This window comes from Haematobia irritans, chromosome 4 (assembly GCF_050003625.1).
Source record: "Haematobia irritans isolate KBUSLIRL chromosome 4, ASM5000362v1, whole genome shotgun sequence".
NCBI classification, from domain to species: Eukaryota; Metazoa; Arthropoda; class Insecta; order Diptera; family Muscidae; genus Haematobia; species Haematobia irritans.
The window spans coordinates 178796991-178820224 of NC_134400.1; the positions used below are offsets into that span (position 1 = coordinate 178796991).

Genomic DNA, 23234 nt, shown 5'->3' on the forward strand with positions numbered 1-23234 from the left:
AGGAACAAACTCCCTTAATGTCATACTGCATCTATTGCCTTTAGACATTTTGGCCAAACAGTCAGCTGCAACAACGGCTGTGCGGTTGCGCGAGCTATCGCTGTGGTCGGAAAAAAGTTACGGTCACAGTTCGGTCCTCAAAATAATGCCAGATGTGCCTAACGTAGTGGATTACACTTTGGCGAGTCCACTTTTCGACAAAAAGTTTGAGACTCTAATTCCTAACAGTGAGGCGTGGTGTACACGGACCCCGGGGAATAAAAGATATATAGATTTCTACACTGATGGCTCCAAATTGGATGGCCAAGTGGGTTTCGGAGTATATTCTAAAGATCTGGAACTTCGAATAGCGAAAAGATTACCTGATCACTGTAGTGTTTTTCAGGCTGAAATATTAGCAATAAGAGAGGTGGCGAATTGGCTGAGAAGTAATGTTCCAAAAAATGTGGGCATTAATATATACTCAGATAGTCAACCTGCAATAAAATCCTTGGACTCTGTGTTCCTCAACTCGAAAACGGCCATCGATTGCCGCAAATCTCTCAATGAGATGGCTGAGCAGTACAATATTCACCTAATATGGGTGCCTGGCCATAGGAACATACCGGGGAACTGCGAAGCGGATGAGTTGGCAAGGCTAGGGACTACCTTACATATTCCAGGGGAACTAGAATTTGTTGGTATGCCCCTAGCTACCTGCAAGCTCATGCTGCGTGAGAAGGCTGTTATGATGGCAAATGTTCGATGGGAGAATTGCAAGGGTTGTAACGACACCAAGCAAATATGGCCCCATTTCAACTTAAACCGCACACTAGATATGCTAATGTTCTCGAGACGTCAGATATCACTCCTGATATCTGCTATAACGGGTCGCTGCCTGATAGGAGATTTTGCAAAAACTATTGGCGCGAAGTATAATGACTATTGTATGAGCTGTCATGATGCGGAGGAAAAAGAATCAATTAAACACCTCTTGTGTGAGTGTCCTGCATTTTGTGTAAAGCGCAAGCAACTTTTAGGAGCATATAGCTTCAGATTACTGGCGGATCTGGAAAACGTTAACTTAAGCAGTCTGCTAATGTTTTTGGAACAATCTGGTTGGTTCAACAAAGAAGGATAATCAAGAAGGTTCAGCGGTTAAAACTAGAAGTGCCCATATGTAATAGGTACTTTTAGTTAATGTGGTATCACAATGGACTGAATAGTCTAAGTGAGCCTGAATCTTAATCGGGCTGCCACTTTAACCTAACCTAACCTAACCTTCTATAAAAATACAATTTTGACAAAAATTTCTATAGAAATACAATTTTGATAAAATTTTCTATAGAAATAAACTTTTGACAAAATTTTCTATAGAAATAAAACTTAGACAAAATTTTCTATAGAAATAAAATTTTTTTGTTTCTAAAATTTGGACAAAATTTTCTATAGAAATAAAATTTTTTTGTTTCTAAAATTTGGACAAAATTTTCTATAGAAATAAAATTTTGACAAAATTTTCTAAAGAAATAAAATTGTGACAAAATTTTCTATAGAAATAAAATTTTGAAAAAAATATTCTACCGAAATAAAATTTTGACAAAATTTTCTATATAAATAAACTTTTGACAAAATTTTCTACACAAACAAAACTTAGACAAAAGATTCTATAGAAATAAAATTTGGCAACATTTTCTATAGAAATAAAATTTTGACAAAATTTTCTATAGAAATAAAATTTTCTATAGAAATAAAATTTTGACAAAATTTTCTATAGAAGTAAAATTTTGAAAAAAAAAAATATTCTACAGAAATAAAATTTTGACAAAATTTTCAATAGAAATAAAATTTTCACAAAATTTTCTATAGACATACAATTTTGACAAAATTTTCTATAGAAATAAATTTTTGACAAAAATTTCTATAGCAATAAAATTTTGACTAAATTTCTATAGAAATACAATTTTGACAAAATTTTCTATAGAAATAAGCTTTTGAAAAAATTTTCTATAGAAATAAAATTTTGACAAAATTTTCTATAGAAGTAAAATTTTGAAAAAAAAAAAATATTCTACAGAAATAAAATTTTGACAAAATTTTCAATTGAAATAAAATTTTGACAAAATTTTCTATAGAAATAAAATTTGGACAAAATTTTCTATAGAAATAAAATTTTGACAACATTTTCTATAGAAATAAAATTTTGACAAAATTTTCTATAGAAATAAAATTTTGAGAAAATTTTCTATAGAAGTAAAATTTTGAAAAAAAATATTCTACAGAAATAAAATTTTGACAAAATTTTCAATAGAAATAAAATTTTGACAAAAGTTTCTATAGACATACAATTTTGATAAAATGTTCAATAGAAATAAATTTTTGACATAAATAGAAATAAAATTTTAACAAAATTTTCTATAGAAATAAAATTTTGACAAGATTTGCTATAGAAATAAAATTTTGACAAAATTTTCTAGAGAAAAAAATAGTCTACAGAAGTAAATTTTTGACAAAATTTTCTATAGAAATAAACTTTAGACAAAATTTTCTATAGAAATAAAATTTAGACAAAGTTTTCTATAGAAATAAAATGTTGACAAAGCTTTCTATAGAAATAAAATTTTGACAAAGCCTATCGTGTAAATTTTAGTGTTGAGTCATACCTTCATAGTTCATTGTAAATTCTTTTTAAAGAAGTCGTAACTTTCACTTTTATTTATTTTAGAGGGCTGGTCAGGTAGATTTTTGGTAAAATTGTCTTCAAATTTTGGCACGAGTGGCAACCGTGAATGCAATAAGAATCAAATATGCAGCTTTTCGTATTTTCCATATTATTACAATTTTAATGAAGTTTAAGGAATTGATATTATTAAGTTATTGAAAAGAAAATGGCAAACAACAATCTCCACAAGACTGACTATACAGATTTTTCATCGCTGGCTACACTCAGAGAAGGAATGTGATCACCTCAAACATGTTCAAAGAGCAAAATGTTATTTTTGTATGGTGACCATGTAACATATTTGTCACTAAAATGTTATTTTCTCGTCAAATATAGCTTGCTTGCCGAAATCAGATACATGATTTCTGAGAAAATAACATTGTTGCGAAAACCATGTTACATGGTCACCACCCAAAAATAACATTTTGCTCTTAAAACATGTTTGAGGTGATCATATTCCTTCTCTGGGTGTTAGTCGATTTTGGCCTACATCAAAGCTCGATTTGACTCGATTTTCTAAAAATTGAAAGGACGAGTTAAATATTGCTAAAAGTTGACTTCCCCTAGTTGATAAACAGCTGATTAGTCGAAATAACGATTTTCGACTTTTCTACCCTAAAAAGTCTTTAAGTCAGAGAAATATGTCTCCTACATCCAGAGGAGGAATATGATAACCTCAAATATGTTTCAAGAGCAAAATATTATTTTTGGATGGAGAACATGGAAGTTATGTATCTGATTTCGGCAATAATGGAGAGAAAAAAAATTTTTGAAATAGCAATATTCCATGTTTCCCTCCAAAAATAACCTTTTGCTCTTAGAACATGTTTGAGGTGATCATACTTCTTCCCTGTGTGTATGCCATGTAAAAATCACATCCGCAATTTGTTTGTTAAACTTATACAATATTATACAACATTTATTTAAATCTCAGAAAAAGAGTTCATTCAAATGTTCTAGGTTCGCGTGTGTATATCTGTTGCCCAGCTGTCATAGAACGGAAAACTCTAAACTCCTACCCAAAATTCCTGAAACTGTCAATATCTACATTTCAAAAAAAAACAAAATATGGGGAAAAATATTTGGTACATGTCTATCAGTAACTTGATACCATACAAATCGATTAACTCCAAATACTCCAGAGAACGCCCTCTCTCTTTCCCATTGCACACAATGAAGTGTCAATGGAGTTCGTGGAAAATTGATCGGTATTTAAAAATCAATAAGAAAACAATAAATAAATACTGTGAGATCAAAGTGGATACAAATGTTAGGAATAAATTGTTAATTTTCTTGTAACCGAAGAATAACAAAGATTTGAATTCGAACAAACACTACAATTTCAAATAAATAGATACACAGATAAATTTATAATAATTTAATATAATCCATGATTTAGGGTGTTTGGAATTTCTGAGCCGTCTATAGTTGGAAGTAATTTTACTTGTATGTGTAACATAGACCATTTGTTATTTCCAAATTCTCAAGTAGATGAAAAATTAAATAGAATTTCATGAAAAATTGTTGCAGTTCTTTTAAAACCTTGGTACCCAAGAAAACGCTTTGTCATTCACTATATGCCAGCAAATTGGGTAAGAATATTGGAGTGTTTTTTGCTTCTCCTCCTGACAAAATAAATCACGATACATGGTCCCAGGTAGTTGGCTATGTGACCAATAAAAAACGCATGCCAACAAGTGGTACTGGTTTTCGTTATCTCTCCAATGCAAGGATGTGGACATTACTTCCACTCCAGTTTAACATGACTCCACTGAACCGAGCAATGGTCTATAGAAGGTGGAGTGAACCACCTAACTCAGCATTATTATTCACTTTTTAAGTCTTGGACAAAGCGTGGGCTAATAAATGTTAATGACATTAACCACCTTTTAATTGCTTTATTGGATATTTTGGAATTTAGCTAGATGGAAAATTGAAGCGAATAAAATTCATATATAAATTTGATGTTGTGAGGTTCTCGTTAATTGATGAAGAAAAATTCCATTTTGTTTTACTATCCGACCGCTATCAAAAACATTTAACTTTAAATAAATTTTATAAGTTTTTTTTTTTCTATGAAACATTTTTATCCGGTTTATCCTTGATAACCCTAGAAACGTACTACAAGATTTCTTTTTTTGTTTTTTGTATATTTGCAGGCATCACAATTGTCCGCTTCGTGTGTGAAGCAAAAAAAGCTCCATGTTACCACATTGGAAACATTAGTTCGATTTTATGGTAAGGAAACAATCTCATCCGCGATCTTAAAAGGTTCCGAGATCTAAATTTGCGCTTAAACGCTTAACTAAGTGGCAAATTTGCCCCAAAAGTGGCACAACGTTAACATTGATGGGATTTGTACTAATTTTGTCATTCAATTTGTAATCCCATCAAAATATTGGTAACAGACCAAGATTGCCACTCGTACCACAAATAATCTACCAAAACTTTAAGAAAATATTTTTTTTCTTCGAAAGAAATTATTTTAGAAGTTTATTTCAGTATTTGTAATATTATATATTATGACATTTTCCTTTAAATTTTCTGGATGTATAAATATCCCACTAATTGTAAAAGTGTCTTTACGCGTTTAGCTTGTACCAACAAGGGAAAGATACTAAAGGGTGATACGGTCAAAATTTGGTCAATATAAACTTGACGTATTTTTTTCAATTTTGCATTTAAAAAACCTGAACACCCCTCATTTTGAAGGTGTGTGTGTAGAATGTTGCTCCTATTTTGATTTTGGAATTCACTCTTCAGTTGTCAAAATGCCGTTCAAGCAAGAAGAGCACCGTATCAAAATTTTGCTTGCGCATCGCGAAAATCCGAGCTACTCGCACGCAAAGCTGGCAAAATCGCTAAAAGTTGCCAAATCAACCGTTGCAAATGTAATTAAAGTGTTTGGGGTACGTTTGTCGACAGCCAGGAAGTCTGGATCGGGGGGAAATCGAAAACCGGAAGCCGCTGAGACGACAAAGAGAGTTGCCGGTAGTTTCAAGCGAAACTCTAACCCCTCTCTCCGAGATGCCGCAAATAAGCTGGGTGTATCGTCTACAACCGTGCATCGAGCCAAAAAACGAGCCGGACTATCGACTTACAAGAAGGTAGTGACACCAAATCGCGATGATAAACAAAATACGACGGCCAGAGCGCGATCCCGGAGGCTGTACACGACGATGCTGACGAAGTTTGACTGCTTGGTAATGGACGACGAAACCTACGTCAAAGCCGACTACAAGCAGCTTCCGGGACAGGAGTTTTATACGGCAAAAGGAAGGGGAAACGTAGCAGATATTTTCAAGCACATAAAACTGTCAAAGTTCGCAAAGAAATATCTGGTTTGGCAAGCCATCTGTACCTGTGGCTTGAAAAGCAGCATTTTCATAGCTTCCGGGACTGTCAACCAAGAAATTTACGTGAAAGAGTGTTTGAATAAACATCTGCTGCCCTTCCTGAAGAAACACGGTTGTTCCGTACTGTTTTGGCCGGATTTGGCATCATGCCATTACGGTAAAAAGGCCATGGAGTGGTACGCCGCCAACAACGTGCAGTTGGTTCCCAAGGACAAGAACCCTCCCAACACTCCAGAGCTCCGCCCAATTGAGAAATACTGGGCTATTGTCAAGCGGAACCTAAAGAAGACCAAAAAACTGCTAAGGACGAGCAGCAGTTCAAGGCAAACTGGCTTTCTGCGGCGAAGAAGGTGGACAAGGTGGCTGTACAAAATCTGATGGCAGGTGTCAAGCGTGAGGCCCGGCAATTCGGATTTGGAAAAGCGAAAGCCTAACTGAATATTTTTCCTGAATTTTATACTAATTGAACTTGAAAAAGAAAATTAATTTGATTTTTTAAATAAACGATTTCACCGATTTACACGCGTTTTCCCTTGACCAATTTTTGACCGTATCACCCTTTAGATGACAATTTTGTCAACATTTTATTTCCATAGAAAATTAAGTCAAAATTTTATTTCTATAGAGAATTTTGTCAAAATTTTATTTCTATAACAATTTTCTTAAAATTTTATTTCTATAGAAATTTTGTCAACATTTTATTTGTTTAGAAAATTTTGGTAAAATTTTATTTCTTTAGAAAATTTTGGTAAAATTTTATTTCTATAGAAAATTTTGTTACAATTTAATTTTTTTAGAAAATTATGTCAAAATTTTATTTCTATAACAAGTTTTCTCAACATTTTATTTCCATAGAAAATTATATCAAAATTTTATTTCTATAGAAAATATTCGCAAAATTTTATATCTATAGAAAATTTTCTCAAAATTTTATGTCTTTAGAAAATTTTGGTAAAATTTTATTTCCATAGAAAATTATATCAAAATTTTATTTCTATAGAAAATATTCGCAAAATTTTATATCTATAGAAAATTTTCTCAAAATTTTATGTCTATCGAAAGTTTGCTCAAAATTTTATTTCTATAGAAAATATTCGCAAAATTTTATATTTATAGAAAATTTTCTCAAAATTTTATGTCTTAAGAATATTTTGGTAAAATTTTATTTCTATAGAAAATTTTGTCACAATTTTATTTCTTTAGAAAATTATGTCAAAATTTTATTTCTATAGAAAATTATTTCAAAATTTTATTTCTATAGTAAATTTTCTCAAAATTTTATTTCTATAGAAAATTTTCGCAAAATTTTATTTCTATAGATAATTTTGTCAAAATTTTATTTCTATAGAAAATTTTCCCAAATTTTATTTCTATAACAATTTTCTCAAAATTTTATTTCTATAGAAAATTTTCTCAAAAATTTATTTCTATAGAAAATTTTCTCAAAATTGTATTTCTATAACAATTTTCTCAAAATTTTATTTCTATAGAAAATTTTCTCAAAATTTTATTTCCATAGAAAATTATGTCAACATTTTATTTCTATAGAAAATTTTCGCAAAATTTTATTTCTATAGAAAATGTTCGCAAAATTTTATTTCTGTAGAAAATTTTCGCAAAATTTTATTTCTATAGTAAATTTTCTCAACATTGTATTTCTATAGAAAATTTTCGCAAAATTTTATTTCTATAGAAAATTTTCGCAAAATTTTATTTCTATAGAAAATTTTCGCAAAATTTTATTTCTATAGAAAATTTTCTCAAAATTTTATTTCTATAGACAATTTGTGAAGTTCCTCTCAGTTGGAGAGGAGTATTTTTCAAAATCTACCAAAACACCAAGAATTTTACCAATCTACCAAACAATAAAAAAATCTACTATTTTTGGTAGAATTCTACAAACTATGGCAACCGTATCTCAGATCCCATAAAGTCATTCAGTGTGACTGATATGTATTGCAAACAACTTCAGGTTAGATTAGCTAAATATTCTATATATTTTATATTTATTGTGGTGAGAGTTCAGTTTATAGTTTATATCTGGTGAAATCAGAAAGTTATTCGCTATGGAATCCAAGCGTGCTAGAGTGATTGCTTTATATTTGGATGGAAAACCACCAGTGACTCTGTTTGAAAAAAATAAAATGATTAGATTTACTTGTCAATAGTTAAAATAAATGTGGTATATTTTCGGGAAAATGCCGTAAAGATAGTATTGAAGCGTTGAGCAGGCAAAAATTTCGGTCGTAGGTCATGGACATTACAATTGGCGTCAGCATCATAGCACTCAAAATGCATCAACCAAGAATGACTCGAAATGGGGCTTCCACGCTTCATTTTTACGGCGCAATAGCCACCAAAAACTCCGGATCTGAACCCATTGGACTTTTGCGCCTGTGGCAGTTTCGAGTTTAAGTTTGGCACTAAAAAATACCAAAGTTTCGATCACCTCACAGCGCTTCGCCAGGAGTGTGCCGCAGAGCCAATTTCTTGCAGCGTGTAAGCTTTGTCAGCCGTTTGAATGCAAATTCAAAACGTATTCTACAATTTGAAGTTATTTCTGACATTCCTTACATTCCTTACAATAAAATTAAAAACCATCAATTAAAATATATAGGGTGCACCATCTATCGACTTGAAACTTGGAACGAGTAGTTGTTATAGATGTACCGACTACTTTTAGATATAGTCCCTATATAAACCGGTATTCACACTTCACTACTTGAGCCTTCTGGAAGGAAGGAAGAAAAAAGTTCATCGTCAAATTGGTGCTAAATTTTAATATTTTTATTACAAAAGCAATTCCATCGTACAAATGCAATTTTCCTTGCCCCAAGTATGTCTCAAAATATTAAAAACTAAACGTAAGTATAAAATTCCCTGACAAATAAATTCAATGTTAACTAAAGCAGAGGAACATTTTCCTATGAGTCCCAAAAGTTGTAAGGATAAACCACTGGATGGTTAAAATGGTCATCGTTGGGCGCCAATGTTGTTGTTTCTTTGCTTTAAGTTTATTATTGTTTTTATGTGACAGGGTTTAATTTCGTAGATGGCAGTTAAAAAGAACACCAGGAAATTATAGGTTTCATTTTTAACAACGCATTATGAAAAGTGCAATAATTTTTCTCTGTGTAATGTATGTAAATTTGGAGGCAAATATTGGACAAGGTATTTGTTAACCATTTAAAACCATAACTCTTTAAAGGCCAGACAAACATACTAATCACACTTTTCCATATTGGCACGTTGATCGTTCGCTTATAGCATATAAGGAAATTAATAAATTTATTATTTTTAATCAAGAGCTTCATTACGAAATATGGCCATTAAATTATCATCTTTGTGGTAAATCCACATTTGGTATTCTTGACCTTAGTCTGACTTTCTCACGATTATGTATTCAAAATGAGATTTTATATTTGCGATTATTTATTGCGGAATTAAACAATAAAATATGAAAAATATACTTTTCCTTTGCTTTTAAATATTGAGCAAAAAATAAAATTGTCATTTGGGATATTTTTAAAAGAACATCTGTTTTGAGACATCTGAAAGTATGTTTTGTGGCTCACACACTCATGAAAGAAATGAAAAACACAGTTCATTGCACTTCTTTTGCGTGAAACATCGTTCAAGTGAAAGAAACGAAATAAATTTTGAGACGGAAATTAATTAATTCTATGCCTGAAAAACCATTAATCATAAAATTCAATTTCGAAATTAAGCAGAGCAAACAAAAGCCATTGAACTTTTCTAAATAAAACAATCAAAATGCAATAAATTAATGAAATGTTTGTATCAAAAATGATATATTGAAATATTTCATTAGATAAAATTTTATTTTTAATTAATTACTTAAGAGTTGAAATAAATTTTCCAATTTCTTTTTTCCCCTTAAATGAAATTTTAAACAAATTTTGCTTGCTCTCGCCCAAATAAAAATAGCCGGGAACAAACGGGAACCATCCATCAAATTTTTCCACTTCCGATGTAGTTCTTTTAGAGAAATCTTAGAAAATAAGACTCAAGTAATAAATTAATTAAAATTCAAGTAAACATAAAATTTTTGGGCAATTATTTCTGACATTCCAGCTGGGAAATTACACGTGGAAAAAAACAATAAAAGCAAAACAAAAACAAATAAAAATTTCACACCACACTCAAGTTCACTTGGATCCAAAGAGGGACGCAAATTTCAAAGATATGTGTCCTAAACTTAATGAAAAGAATTTTAAGGTAAAGATCATAAATCATTATTTTAAAGAAATTTTTTCTTGTGTAAAGTGCGTAACCTAAAATGTTGGTTGCACAATCTTTCAAATTAGGTCCATACTTTTCTCAGTGCAAAGGAGATTTGAACCTGTGACGAAATATTGGTCTCAGACCCCATAAAGTATAGACCGTGGTGAAATTCTGAGTTAATCTAGCGATGTCCGTCCGTCTGTTGAAATCACGCTGATGTAACTGATGTAATGCCCGCTTTGCATATAAAAGTCATGGGTTCAGTCCCAGTATCGACCAAACATCAAAAAGTTTTTCAGAGGTAGATTTTCCCCCCTCAGTAATGCTGGTGATATTTCTGAGTGTTTGAAAGCTTCTTCTCCAGAGAAGTGCCTGAAATATCGGGCTGCCACTATATCTAACCTAACCTAGGGGTTATTGATGTAGGTCGGATGGTATTGCAAATCGGTCAATATGGGACTAAGTTTAGGGATAGCCCCCAATATAACTCAAACCCCAAATTTATTTTCCGAAGCCTCTTGCGAGAGCAAATTTCTTTCTAACAACCGTGTACAAATTGGTCTATCTCGGTCCATAGACTTGGCACAAGTAGTTGTTATTGATGTACGTCGGGTGGTTTGTTTAAATGGGTCTTATCGCCGTTCGGACTCGGATATAAAACGGAGGTCCCTTGTCATTGAGATAAATATAGAATCGGGCAGCAGTCAGTGATAACAGAGAAGTGCCTGAAATATCGGGCTGCCACTATATCTAACCTAACCTAGGGGTTATTGATGTAGGTCGGATAGTATTGCAAATACGTCAATATGGTACTGACTTTAGGGATAGCCCCCAATATAAATCAAACCCCAAATTTATTTTGCGAAGCCTCTCTTTCTTTCGATAAGGATGAAATTTGGTACGTGATATTAGTATATGCCCTCTAACAACCGTGTAAAAATTGGTCTATCTCGGCCCATAGGCTTGGCACAAGTAGTTGTTATTGATGTACGTCGGGTGGTATTTTAAATGGGTCATATCGGACCACTTTTAGGTATACCCACCATATAAACCGATCCACAGATGTGACTTTCGGCTGAAATTTGGTACATGATGTTAGTACATGCCCTCTAACAACCGTGTAAAAATTGGTCCATACCGCTCTATAAGATATAACCCCCATATAAACCAATCCCCAGGTTTGACTTCCGTTACCTCTTGCAGGAATTAATTTCCGTAGAACTTTGTATATAGTCCAACGTGGAGTGTACATAAGATTCGGCCGAACATTCAGCCGTATATACCTGTTTTTGGGATAATTTTGGAATTTTTCCATGCAACCCCAAAAATACTTTTTTCTATAGATTTTTATTTTAGCATGCACACAAAAAAATTTTTTTCTGATTCAATCACGAAATTAATTGATCCAATTAATTTTTTAATTGAAATGTCTTCAATCACAGAATTGATAGTATCAATTAAAAAATTAATTGACAGTCAATTAAAAAATTAATTGATCCAATTAAATATTTAATTGATACTATTAATTAGTGTGATTGATTTTTATTTCAATTAAAAAATTTGTTGAATCAATTAAATTTTTAATTGAATATTTTTTAAAACTCAATTAAGATTTTAATTGGAAAAATTTTCGTGAAATTTTTTTCTGTGTGTAGACCATGGATTTATTCCTCAATTATGTGCTGGTAGGCCAATATAACATAATTCGATCAACCAGTCATTGGGTTTCGTTTGTTTAATGGCAAATTATTTCAATTATTCCACCTGCATAACATCTCAGAGGTACTAATCCGCATAATTTAAACAATAATAATTATTATTTCACATACATAATATCGTAGTATCCATATCTATACCATACCATTAAATATATTTTGGCAATAAAGCAGCATTAAATTTGCACCATAGCAATTAACAAAATATTCCCACGATTAGTATAAAGGTTATCCCCACACAAACATACACTCAACGAAAATATCATGCAATAATGTCAACGAATCCGAACCAAATCATGGACAAACTGAAAATCCCCAACATTATGCTGATGGAAGTGAAAACATTTTAGAATAAGCAAAAAATCATATGAATAAATATCACAATTTTTATTGAAATTGGGAAAACATTAAATTTAACAATTAATTTGAACATTTTTTTGAAATGTAGATTAATTATAGACATTTTTAACTAAACTATATTCCAAATGCCGATATCATAAAAAAGTAAAAAATTGTTCGACCAATTCAAAAAAAAATATTAGACATAATTAATTATTTTCATTTGTCAAAGAAAATTTCGTAATTTAAAGGGAAACAATTTGATTTAAAAATGTCTTTAGTATCATATGATATTCAAGATGAGAGAACTTGTGGTAAAATTTAAAAATTTTAAGAAATTCTAAACTATTTTGTGGGAAATGTACATTTTTTAAATCGAATCACGAAATTAATTGATCCAATTAAATTTTTTAATTGAAATGTCTTCAATCACAGAAATGTTAGTATCAATTAAAATTTATTGAAAGTCAATTAAAAAATTTGTTGAATCAATTGATTGAATATTAATTGAATATTTTTTAAAACTCATTTAAGACTTTAATTGGAAAAATGTTCGTGATTTTTTTATACCCTCCACCATAGAAGGGGGGGTATATTCACTTTGCCATTCCGTTTGTAACTCATCGAAATATTGCTCTAAGACCCCATAAAATATATATATTCCGGGTCGTGGTGAAATTCTGAGTCGATTTGAGCATGTCCGTCCGTCCGTCCGTCTGTTGCAATCACGCTAACTTCCGAACGAAACAAGCTATCGACTTGTAACTTGGCATAAGTAGTTGTTATTGATGTAGGTCGAATGGGCCATATCGGACCACTTTTACGTCTAGCCCCCATATAAACCCACCCCCAGATTTGGCTTGCAGAGCCTCTTGGAAGAGCAAAATTCATCCGATTCGCTTGAAATTTGGTATGTGGTGTTAGTATATGGTCTATAACAAGCATGCAAAAATTGGTCCATATCGGTCCATAAATATATATAGCCCAATATAAACCGATCCCCAGATTTGACCTCCGGAGCCTCTTGGAGGAGCAAAATTCATCCGATCCGGATGAAATTTGGTACATGGTGTTGGTATATGGTTTCTAACAACCATGCAAAAACTGGTCCACATCGGTTCACAATTATATATAGCCCCCATATAAACCGATCCCCAGATTTGTCCTCCGGAGCCTCTTGGAGGAGCAAAATTCATCCGATGCGGCTCAAATTTGGAACGTGGTGTTAGTATAAGGCCGCTAATATACATGCCAAAATTGGTCCATATCGGTCTATGGTTATATATAGCCGATCTCTAATCACACAAAAATTGATCCATATCGGTTCACCAAATTTTATTTGTATAGAAAATTTTGTCAACGTTTTATTTCTATAGAAAATTTTGTTAAAATTTTATTTCTATAGAAAACTTTGTTAAACTGAATTATATACGTATTTAATCGGTGTTTTTATACCCTGCTCCACACTGTGGAACAGGGTATTATAAGTTAGTGCATATGTTTGCAAACCCAGAAGGAGACGAGATAGACACATGGTGTCTTTGGCAAAAATGCTAAGGGTGGGCTCCTGAGTCGATATAGCGATGTCCGTCTGTCCGTGAACACATTTTTGTAATCAAAGTCTAGGTCGCAGTTTTAGTCCAATCGACTTCAAATTTGGCACAAGTATGTGTTTTGGCTCGGAATAGATCACTATTGATTTTGTAAGAAATCGGTTCAGATTTAGATATAGCTCCCATATATATTTCGCCCGATATGGACTTATATGGCCCCAGAAGCCAGAGTTTTAACCTAATTTGCTTAAAATTTTGCACAAGAAGAACAATTAGTACTGTAGTCAAGTGTGCCAAATTTGGTTGAAATCGGTTCAGAGTTAGATATAGCTCCCATATATAGCCTTCGCCCGATTTACACTCATATGACCACAGAGGCCAATTTTTTGCTCCGATTTAGTTGAAATTTTGCACAGGGAATAGAATTAGCATTGTAGCTATGCGTGCCAAATTTGGTTGAAATCGGTTCAGATTTAGATATAGCTCCAATATATAGCTTTCGGCCGATTTACACTCATATGACCACAGAGGCCAATTTTTTGCTCCGATTTAGTTGAAATTTTGCACAGGGAGTAGAATTAGCATTGTAGCTATGCGTGACAAATTTGGTTGAAATCGGTTCAGATTTAGATATAGCTCCAATATATAGCTTACGGCCGATTTACACTCATATGACCACAGAGGCCAATTTTTTGCTCCGATTTAGTTGAAATTTTGCACAGGGAGTAGAATTAGCATTGTAACTATGCGTGCCAAATTTGGTTGAAATCGGTTCAGATTTAGATATATCTCCCATATATAGCTTTCGCCCGATTTACACTTATATGACCACAGAGGCCAATTTTTAACTCCGAGTTTTTTGAAATTTTGCACATGGAGTAGAATTAACATTTTTGCTATGCGTGCCAAATTTGGTTGAAATCGGTTCAGATTTAGATATAGCTCCCATATATATGTTTTTCTGATTTCGACAAAAATGGTCAAAATACCAACATTTTCCTTGTAAAATCGCCACTGCTTAGTCGAAAAGTTGTAAAAATGACTCTAATTTTCCTAAACCTCTAATACATATATATCATTGCCAAAATCATAAATAAACTTTTGCGAAGTTCCCTTAAAATTGCTTCAGATTTAAATATTTTCCCATTTTTTACTAATATTGTGTTCCACCCTAGTGCATTAGTCGACTTAAATCTTGAGTCTATAGATTATGTAGAAGTCTATCAAATTCTGTCCACATCGAGTGATATTTAAATGTATGTATTATGTACAAACCTTTATATATAGCCCCAACACATTTAACGGATGTGATATGGTATCGAACATTTAGATCTACAAAGTGGTGCAGGGTATAATATAGTCGGCCCCGCCCGACTTTAGACTTTCCTTACTTGTTTTATTTAATATATACCACGTATGGACTTACTTACTATTTAGAAGACGGTGTTAGGAGGTTTTAAGATACCTTGCCATCGGCAAGCGTTACCGCAACTCAAGTAATTCGATTGTGGATGGCAGTGTTTAGAAGAAGTTTCTACGCAATCCATTGTGGAGGGTACATAAGCTTCGGCCTAGCCGGCCGTATATACTTGTTTTCATTAAATTTAGGACACGAATTTTGTAAATTTGCATTCCTCTGTTAAAGTCTCACGTCTTCTAACTAAGGCTAATTTTCCTTAAGGTAAAGAAACACATTTTCGATTTAAAGAAATTGTCCTTAAATTAACTGAAATATTGAAACTTTAGATTTAAGATAAAAACGCTTCAAATATAGGCTAAGACTTATATTGAGGATTTAGCGTCTTTGGTTTAAAGTTTTTTTTTTGGAATTCTTGTTTAAAGTTTTTTTGGAATTCTGACAATTTTTTTTTCTTTGAAGTATCCGTTATAATTTGGTTTTTAAATTGGCATTTGTTTGTACGTGAGTACCTTTTTAATAAACCGCGAAAAGAAAATGGAAATTTGATAAATGAGATCTGTATCCTAATTTTAATTTTATTGGTCTTAGATTTAAAGCCAGATAGGTCGCTAAAAATTTCTTTATTTTAAAGAAGCCGCATCTTTGGCTCGGAATCAATACCAAAATACTTAAGGGAAGGTCAAAATCTTTGGATCCAAGTAAACTTTTTTTTTTGAGTGTATATATAAGTTTAATGCTAACTAAAGCAGAAGAGTATTTTCGTACACTTCTCAAAAATAGTAAGAATCAATACGAAGTAGTTAATATCCCAGCAAACAATTTGGAAGTTTTTCCAAATTTTTTATAACTCTAATTTTTAATATATTCAAATTGTTAATTTTAACTTTTTTTTGTTGCAAATAAAGGGTGATTCTTTTGAGGTCAGGATTTTCATGCATTAGTATTTGACAGATCACGTGGGATTTCAGACATGGTGTCAAAGAGAAAGATGCTCAGTATGCTTTGACATTTCATCATGAATAGACTTACGATCTGCCACAACGTCGAATTTTCAGTGAATGGGCCCTAGAAAAGTTGGCAGAAAATCCGCTTTTTTATCGACAAATTTTGTTCAGCGATGAGGCTCATTTCTGGTTGAATGGCTACGTAAATAAGCAAAATTGCCGCATTTGGAGTGAAGAGCAACCAGAAGCCGTTCAAGAACTGCCCATGCATCCCGAAAAATGCACTGTTTGGTGTGGTTTGTACGCTGGTGGAATCATTGGACCGTATTTTTTCAAAGATGCTGTTGGACGCAACGTTACGGTGAATGGCGATCGCTATCGTTCGATGCTAACAAACTTTTTGTTGCCAAAAATGGAAGAACTGAACTTGGTTGACATGTGGTTTCAACAAGATGGCGCTACATGCCACACAGCTCGCGATTCTATGGCCATTTTGAGGGAAAACTTCGGAGAACAATTCATCTCAAGAAATGGACCGGTAAGTTGGCCACCAAGATCATGCGATTTGACGCCTTTAGACTATTTTTTGTGGGGCTACGTCAAGTCTAAAGTCTACAGAAATAAGCCAGCAACTATTCCAGCTTTGGAAGACAACATTTCCGAAGAAATTCGGGCTATTCCGGCCGAAATGCTCGAAAAAGTTGCCCAAAATTGGACTTTCCGAATGGACCACCTAAGACGCAGCCGCGGTCAACATTTAAATGAAATTATCTTCAAAAAGTAAATGTCATGGACCAATCTAACGTTTCAAATAAACAACCGATGAGATTTTGCAAATTTTATGCGTTTTTTTTTTAAAAAAGTTATCAAGCTCTTAACAAATCACCCTTTAGGTTAAAAACAGAGTAAGAATTAATAAAATTGTACAAATTATTAAATTTTTGTTGAAAAAACCTAAAATCCATTCTAGAAAAATCGCGAATTTTTTAAAATTGTTGAAGTCTAACATTTCAGACATATAGAAATTATTTATTTGGCAAAATATTACAATTTTTTTTAATTCACATCCAAAACAGGGCAACGATGGTTAAATGGTGGACATCCGTCCATCACTTCTACGCCAATTTTGCACCACTTCCCGATCCAAAAAGAACATTTTCACTACTTTTTGGCGAAGTTTTTTTTTTGTTTGCTCACTGAAAAAAAAGCATACTCGGTTCCAAAGATTTTGTCTTTACTTTAAAAATTTTGGTATTGATTCCGAGCCAAAGAAGCGGAGAATACAAGTAAGGATACTTTTAAGACACAATTAATTTTTCGCTTTGTCAGCTTTTTTTCTTCATATGCTATCAAAGTCCTTTAAAAACGAGTTAACGGCAACTTTATTTTCCAAATTAGGACTCGACTTCCAGTAGAAATTATGCTACGTTTGAAGTAAAAAACTTCTTTAAAATAAAGTTTTGAAAAACATGTCCTATATTTGAACGATTTTTATACCCTCCACCATAGGATGGGGGTATATTAACTTTGTCATTCCGTTTGTAACACATCGAAATATTGCTCTAAGACCCCATAAAGTATATATATTCTGGGTCGTGGTGAAATTCTGAGTCGATCTAAGCATGTCCGTCCGTCCGTCCGTCTGTCCGTCTGTCCGTCTGTCCGTCCGTCCGTCTGTCCGTCTGTCCGGCTGTCCGTCCGTCTGTGGAAATCACGCTAACTTCCGAACGAAACAAGCTATCGACTTGAAACTTGGCACAAGTAGTTGTTATTGATGTAGGTCGGATGGTATTGAAAATGGGCCATATCGGACCACGTTTACGTATAGCCCCCATATAAACCGATCCCCAAATTTGGCTTGGGGAGCCTCCCGGAGCAGCAAAATTCATCCGATCGGGTTGAAATTTGGTACGTGGTCTTAGTATACGGTCTCTAACAACCATGCAAAAATTGGTCCATATCGGTCCATAATTATATATAGCTCCCATATAAACCGATCCCCAGATTTGACCACCGGAGCCTCTTGGAGGAGCAAAATTCATCCGATCCGGTTGAAATTTAGTACGTGGTCTTAGTATACGGTTTTTAACAACCATGCAAAAATTGGTCCATATCGGTCCATAATTATATATAGCCCCCATATAAACCGATCCCCAGATTTGACCTCCGGAGCCTCTTGGAGGGGCAAAATTCATCCGATCCGGTTGAAATTTGGTACCTGATGTTAGTTTACGGCCTCTAATAACCGTGCAAAAATTGGTCCATATCGATCCATAATTATATATAGCCCCCATATAAACCGATCCCCAGATTTGACCTCCGGAGCCTCTTGGAAGAGCAAAATTCATCCGATCCAGTTGAAATTTGGTACATGGTGCTAGTATATGGTCTCTAACAACCATGCAAAAATTGGTCCATATCGGTCCATATATATATATAGTTCCCATATAAACCGTCCCCAGATTTGACGTCCGGAACCTCTTGGAGGAGCAAAAGTCATCCGATACGGTTGAAATTTGGTACATTTTGTCAATATATGGCCTCTAACAGCCATGTAAATATTGGTCCATATCGGTCTTTAGTTATATATAGCCGATGACTTATTACACAAAAATTGGTCCATATCGCCAAAAACAATCTACCAAAACTTTATTTCCATAGAAAATTTTGTCAAATTTTATTACTATAGAAAGTTTTGTTAAAATTTCATTTCTATAGAAAGTTTTATCAAAAGTTTATTTCTATAGAAATGTTTGTCAAAATTTTATTTCTATAAAAAATTTTTTAAAAAATTTATTTATTTATTATTTTAATTTTGTCAACATTTTATTTCTATACAAAATTTTGTCAAAATTTCATTTCTATACAAAATTTTGTCAACATTTTATTTCTATAGAAATTTTTGTCAAAATTGTATTGCTATAGAAAATTTTGTCAACATTTTACTTCCATAGAAAATTTTGTCAACATTTTATTTCTATAGAAAATTTTGTCAAGTTTTTATTTCTATAGAAAATTTTGTCAAATTTTTATTTCTATAGAAAATTTTGTCAAAATTTTATTTCTATAGAAAATTTTGTCAAGGTTTCATTTCTATAGAAAATTTTGTCAAAATTTTATTTCTATAGAAAATTTTGTCAAACTAGATTATATACGTATTTAGTCGGCCTTTTTTTGTTTAATATATACCCCGTATGGGCCAACTTACAATTTAGAAGACAGTGTTAAAAAGTTTTACGATACCTTGCCATCGGCAAGTGTTATCGCAACCCAAGTAATTCGATTGTGGATGACAGCCTTTAGTAGAAGTTCCTACGCAATCCATGGTGGAGGGTACATAAGATTCGGCCTGGTCGAACTTACGGCCGTATATACTTGTTTGCTTTGTAGTCAAGATGCAAAAAGACAACAAATTTAAAGACAATTTCATTATATTTAAAGAATTTTTCTGAATTATTAAAGTCAAGTTGACCTTAGCCTATAAATGTTTTCTTTCATGTTAAGATACCCATTTTTAAATCAAATCACTTAATTATAAGGACAATACGGCTTCATTGAAAAGTTTATCGACTTTTGGACAAGGAAAATAACTTTATTTTAGAGAAATGCGTCTTCTACGCTAAGCAAAATTTGTATTCGTATTTTAAAGACATGAAATCTTTGACCTCACGACAATATTTTTTTCAGTGCTAATGCTAATAATTTGGCGCCAATGATTTTTTTCTTAACTTTTAATTAACTTTCGAAAATCGTAGCTAGAAATATAAAAATCTCAGTAAATGTTTAACATTTAAATTAAAAACAACGCATTATCTTAATTCTCAAAAAATTGAATATGTGAAAATTGAATTTTCGCAGGAAGTAGGTCATGCTTCTCACAAAACAATTCACTTTTTTCTGTAATAGAACGAACTAAACCAAGGTTAATATGGTTATGATTTGGCGCCAATTATTTTTGTTCTTATATTTTAGTTCATTTTTACCTTTATGAGAAACAAGAATCTGGTAAATGCTAGTTCCAATAGTATTTCGTTATTTTAGCAAAGCGTTATGGAAATCCCAAAAAATGGAATATAAATTAGTTCAATTTTGTTTTTGTTCATATACATTAAAAAAAAAAGTGAACCCTATATTTCTCTAAAGCCAATTTTACTTTATTTCAGTTCATGGAGTTATTATGTTTGGAGAAAGTTCCCTTTACTCTACTATTTTTTTTTTTGTGTGGACGTTAGTTAAATTAACTAAACAACGGGGAAAAATTATACACAAATGAAGCATAAAGATTTACTAAATTTTCATTATTTCTTTAAATTTGTAAATTTTACTAAAAATGCGCCCATCTTGAACTTCGTATGGCACTAAAGACATTCTTGCAATTTTGCACTCCAATTTTTTTCTTTCAAACTACAAAATTTTCTTTAACAAGTGAAAAAAAATATTATGTCTAATCAATTTTCTTGAATTTGTCGAAAAATATTTACTTATTTTTATGATATCGGCGTGATGCCAGCGTTTGTAATACTATTTAATTAAAATTTTCAAAAAATAATCAAAATTTTCTAAAATTAACCAAAATATTTCTTCCCAGTGGATTCACTGTTTTTTTTTTTTTAGTGTAATAGGAAGCAATTGTAATAATGACCATTTACACAATATTAAAGCAAATGTTTGCCTTGTCTTAATTTTAATGACAAATTTCGATTATTGTATGACGATTATGCAGTTTCGTTTAGTGTATGGCTATGCTTTGCTCTACAGTGCACTTTGCTCTACTTACAATTTTCTCCTTTTTTGTGTAATTAAGCAGCCAGCCGGATTTGTTCACCGTAAATTACCAAGATTTTGGCCTGTACTATATAATTAAATGTCGCTGGTCTCTGTTTAGTGGCTAACAGATGGATGCCACAATTTCTGCCTAAATGGAATGCGGACAAAAAATTACGACGATCTGTAAAGCAATGACATACACAGGAGGTGGAATCAAGATTTCGGTATATATTTTTGTTTAAGTTTAACGATCACTTTCGATGAAAATAAGATTTTTTTTATATAAACAAAATTCTTTTTCTTTCTCTTTAGTATTTTGAGACAATGCAATCACATTCACTTGGTTTCTGATTCGATTTATTTATTAATTTAATTTTTTTTATATGTTTATTTTATATGTATTTTGCATGTAAACACTCATCAAGCATTGCACAAAGCTTGTATGAACTCTTCTGGCCAGGAAGCAAAGAAGCTAATCGAGAAATATATGCAGATGACAGCTGTTGACTGAAGTTAAAACAAAAATGTGACAAGCTCCAGCGAAGTTTTTGATATTCAATAACGTAGATTTTTTTTTAACTCTGGGAAAAGGCAAACAATTTGTATTTTCGTTATATTTTTGGACACTTTTCACCAAAACTTTTATTGTTAAATTTCACTTGATTCAATTCTCTTTTTTTCGAAAAAATCGCTACGCTTTATTTAAATTGTGTTTAAATAAATTGATGACTTTTGTTTAATGAAATTTTTTTTAAGAATTTTATTTTGCCTTTTTATTATTTTTCTTGTTTGCAAGAATAATTTTTAAAGATTTTGCTCCATTCAATTCTCTCGAAATCTTTTACTAATTCACAAACACAAAAATAATCGTTTTTTTTCGCTTCCGAACTCAATTAACGGCGTCCATCCACGCAGGCGTTTGAAAGAACTATGAATCTATACGAGTGATCATGTTTTTGCTGTGGATCTGAGATGCTAAGAAACCGAAAGTTGAATGCATTTCCAACATGTTGCGGTATGATCACAATTATTTCAATCATGTTGGAAGTTTATATTCTTATTTTGAGAAGTACTAACTTCCGGTTTGATCAGTGTTGCAATTTTTGCGGGTTTTCAAATAAGTCGGACGTAACCGAATGGTGCCTAAAACATAAACTTACCACTTAGAATACCACCGCACCATTATATCAAATTTGAGTGTTCGATTTTAATGTGAAGATGAGATAAAAGGAAGATGGTTAGGTGACAAATTGCATTGTTTCAGACACATTTGTGACCATTGCGATACCACATTAACTCAAAGTACCTATTATATATAGGAAGTCCCAGTTCATACCCGTCCAATTATATCCTTAGGTTAGGTTAAGACAATGACACTTACACCTCCAGATCATTTTCCTCCGCCAAATTTTCTATTATTGTATTTTCTTAAGTGAACGAATGGCTGATTGTAGCACAATTCCAAAGTAAAGGTGATAGAATTCTTCATTAAGGTGAGTTGCTTGCCCTAAAATTCATATCTTTAGTTATGAAGCTAATTTTAATCCCATGATCCCGGTACGTGACGTTAGTACGTATAATAAGCTAAAAATTCTTAATATAGGTCTACACGCAGAAAAGGAATATGATCACCCCAAACATGTTTAAAGAGAACAAGTATATACGGCCGAAGATCGGCCAGGCCGAATCTTATGAACTCTCCACCATCGATTGCATAGAAACTTATACTAAAGACTGTCATCCACAATCGAATTACTTGGGATGTGGTATCTTAAATCGTTTTCTAAATTGTGAGTTAGTCCATACGTGGCATATATTAGACAAAAAAGGTATGTATAGGTAAGTATAGAAATAATTACGAATCGATATGGACTTTTGCACGGTACGTAGGGAGCCAGACACCATTTTTGACAAAGACACCATATGTCTATCTCGTCTCCTTATGGGTGTTGCAAACATATGCACTAACTTATAATACCCCGTTCCACAGTGTAGCGCAGGGTATAAAAATAGGTTACTGTTATTATCTCTTTATTGTAATGATCGAATTGCAACCAACCATTTCTCTGGGTGTATGGGGGCTATATCAAAACCTGGACCCATATAGCAACGGATATTGAAATGGTAAACATCCGTCCTATGACAAGCCCATGTCAAATTCAGCGCTTCTGCGCCAATTTTGCACCACTTACGG

The 23234-nt window shown here is 32.5% G+C and overlaps 1 protein-coding gene across 1 annotated transcript in view; it reads right to left on the bottom strand.

The window, feature by feature from the left end:
- The window catches only part of slow (epidermal growth factor-like protein slowdown), a 221082-nt gene extending 199131 nt beyond the window's left edge, over nt 1-21951 (bottom strand). Inside the window, exon 1 of the mRNA XM_075304794.1 lies at nt 21051-21951. The gene's annotated coding sequence lies outside the window, so the exon portion shown is untranslated. The remainder of the gene's footprint in view (nt 1-21050) is intronic.
- Nucleotides 21952-23234: the final 1283 nt, after the last annotated feature.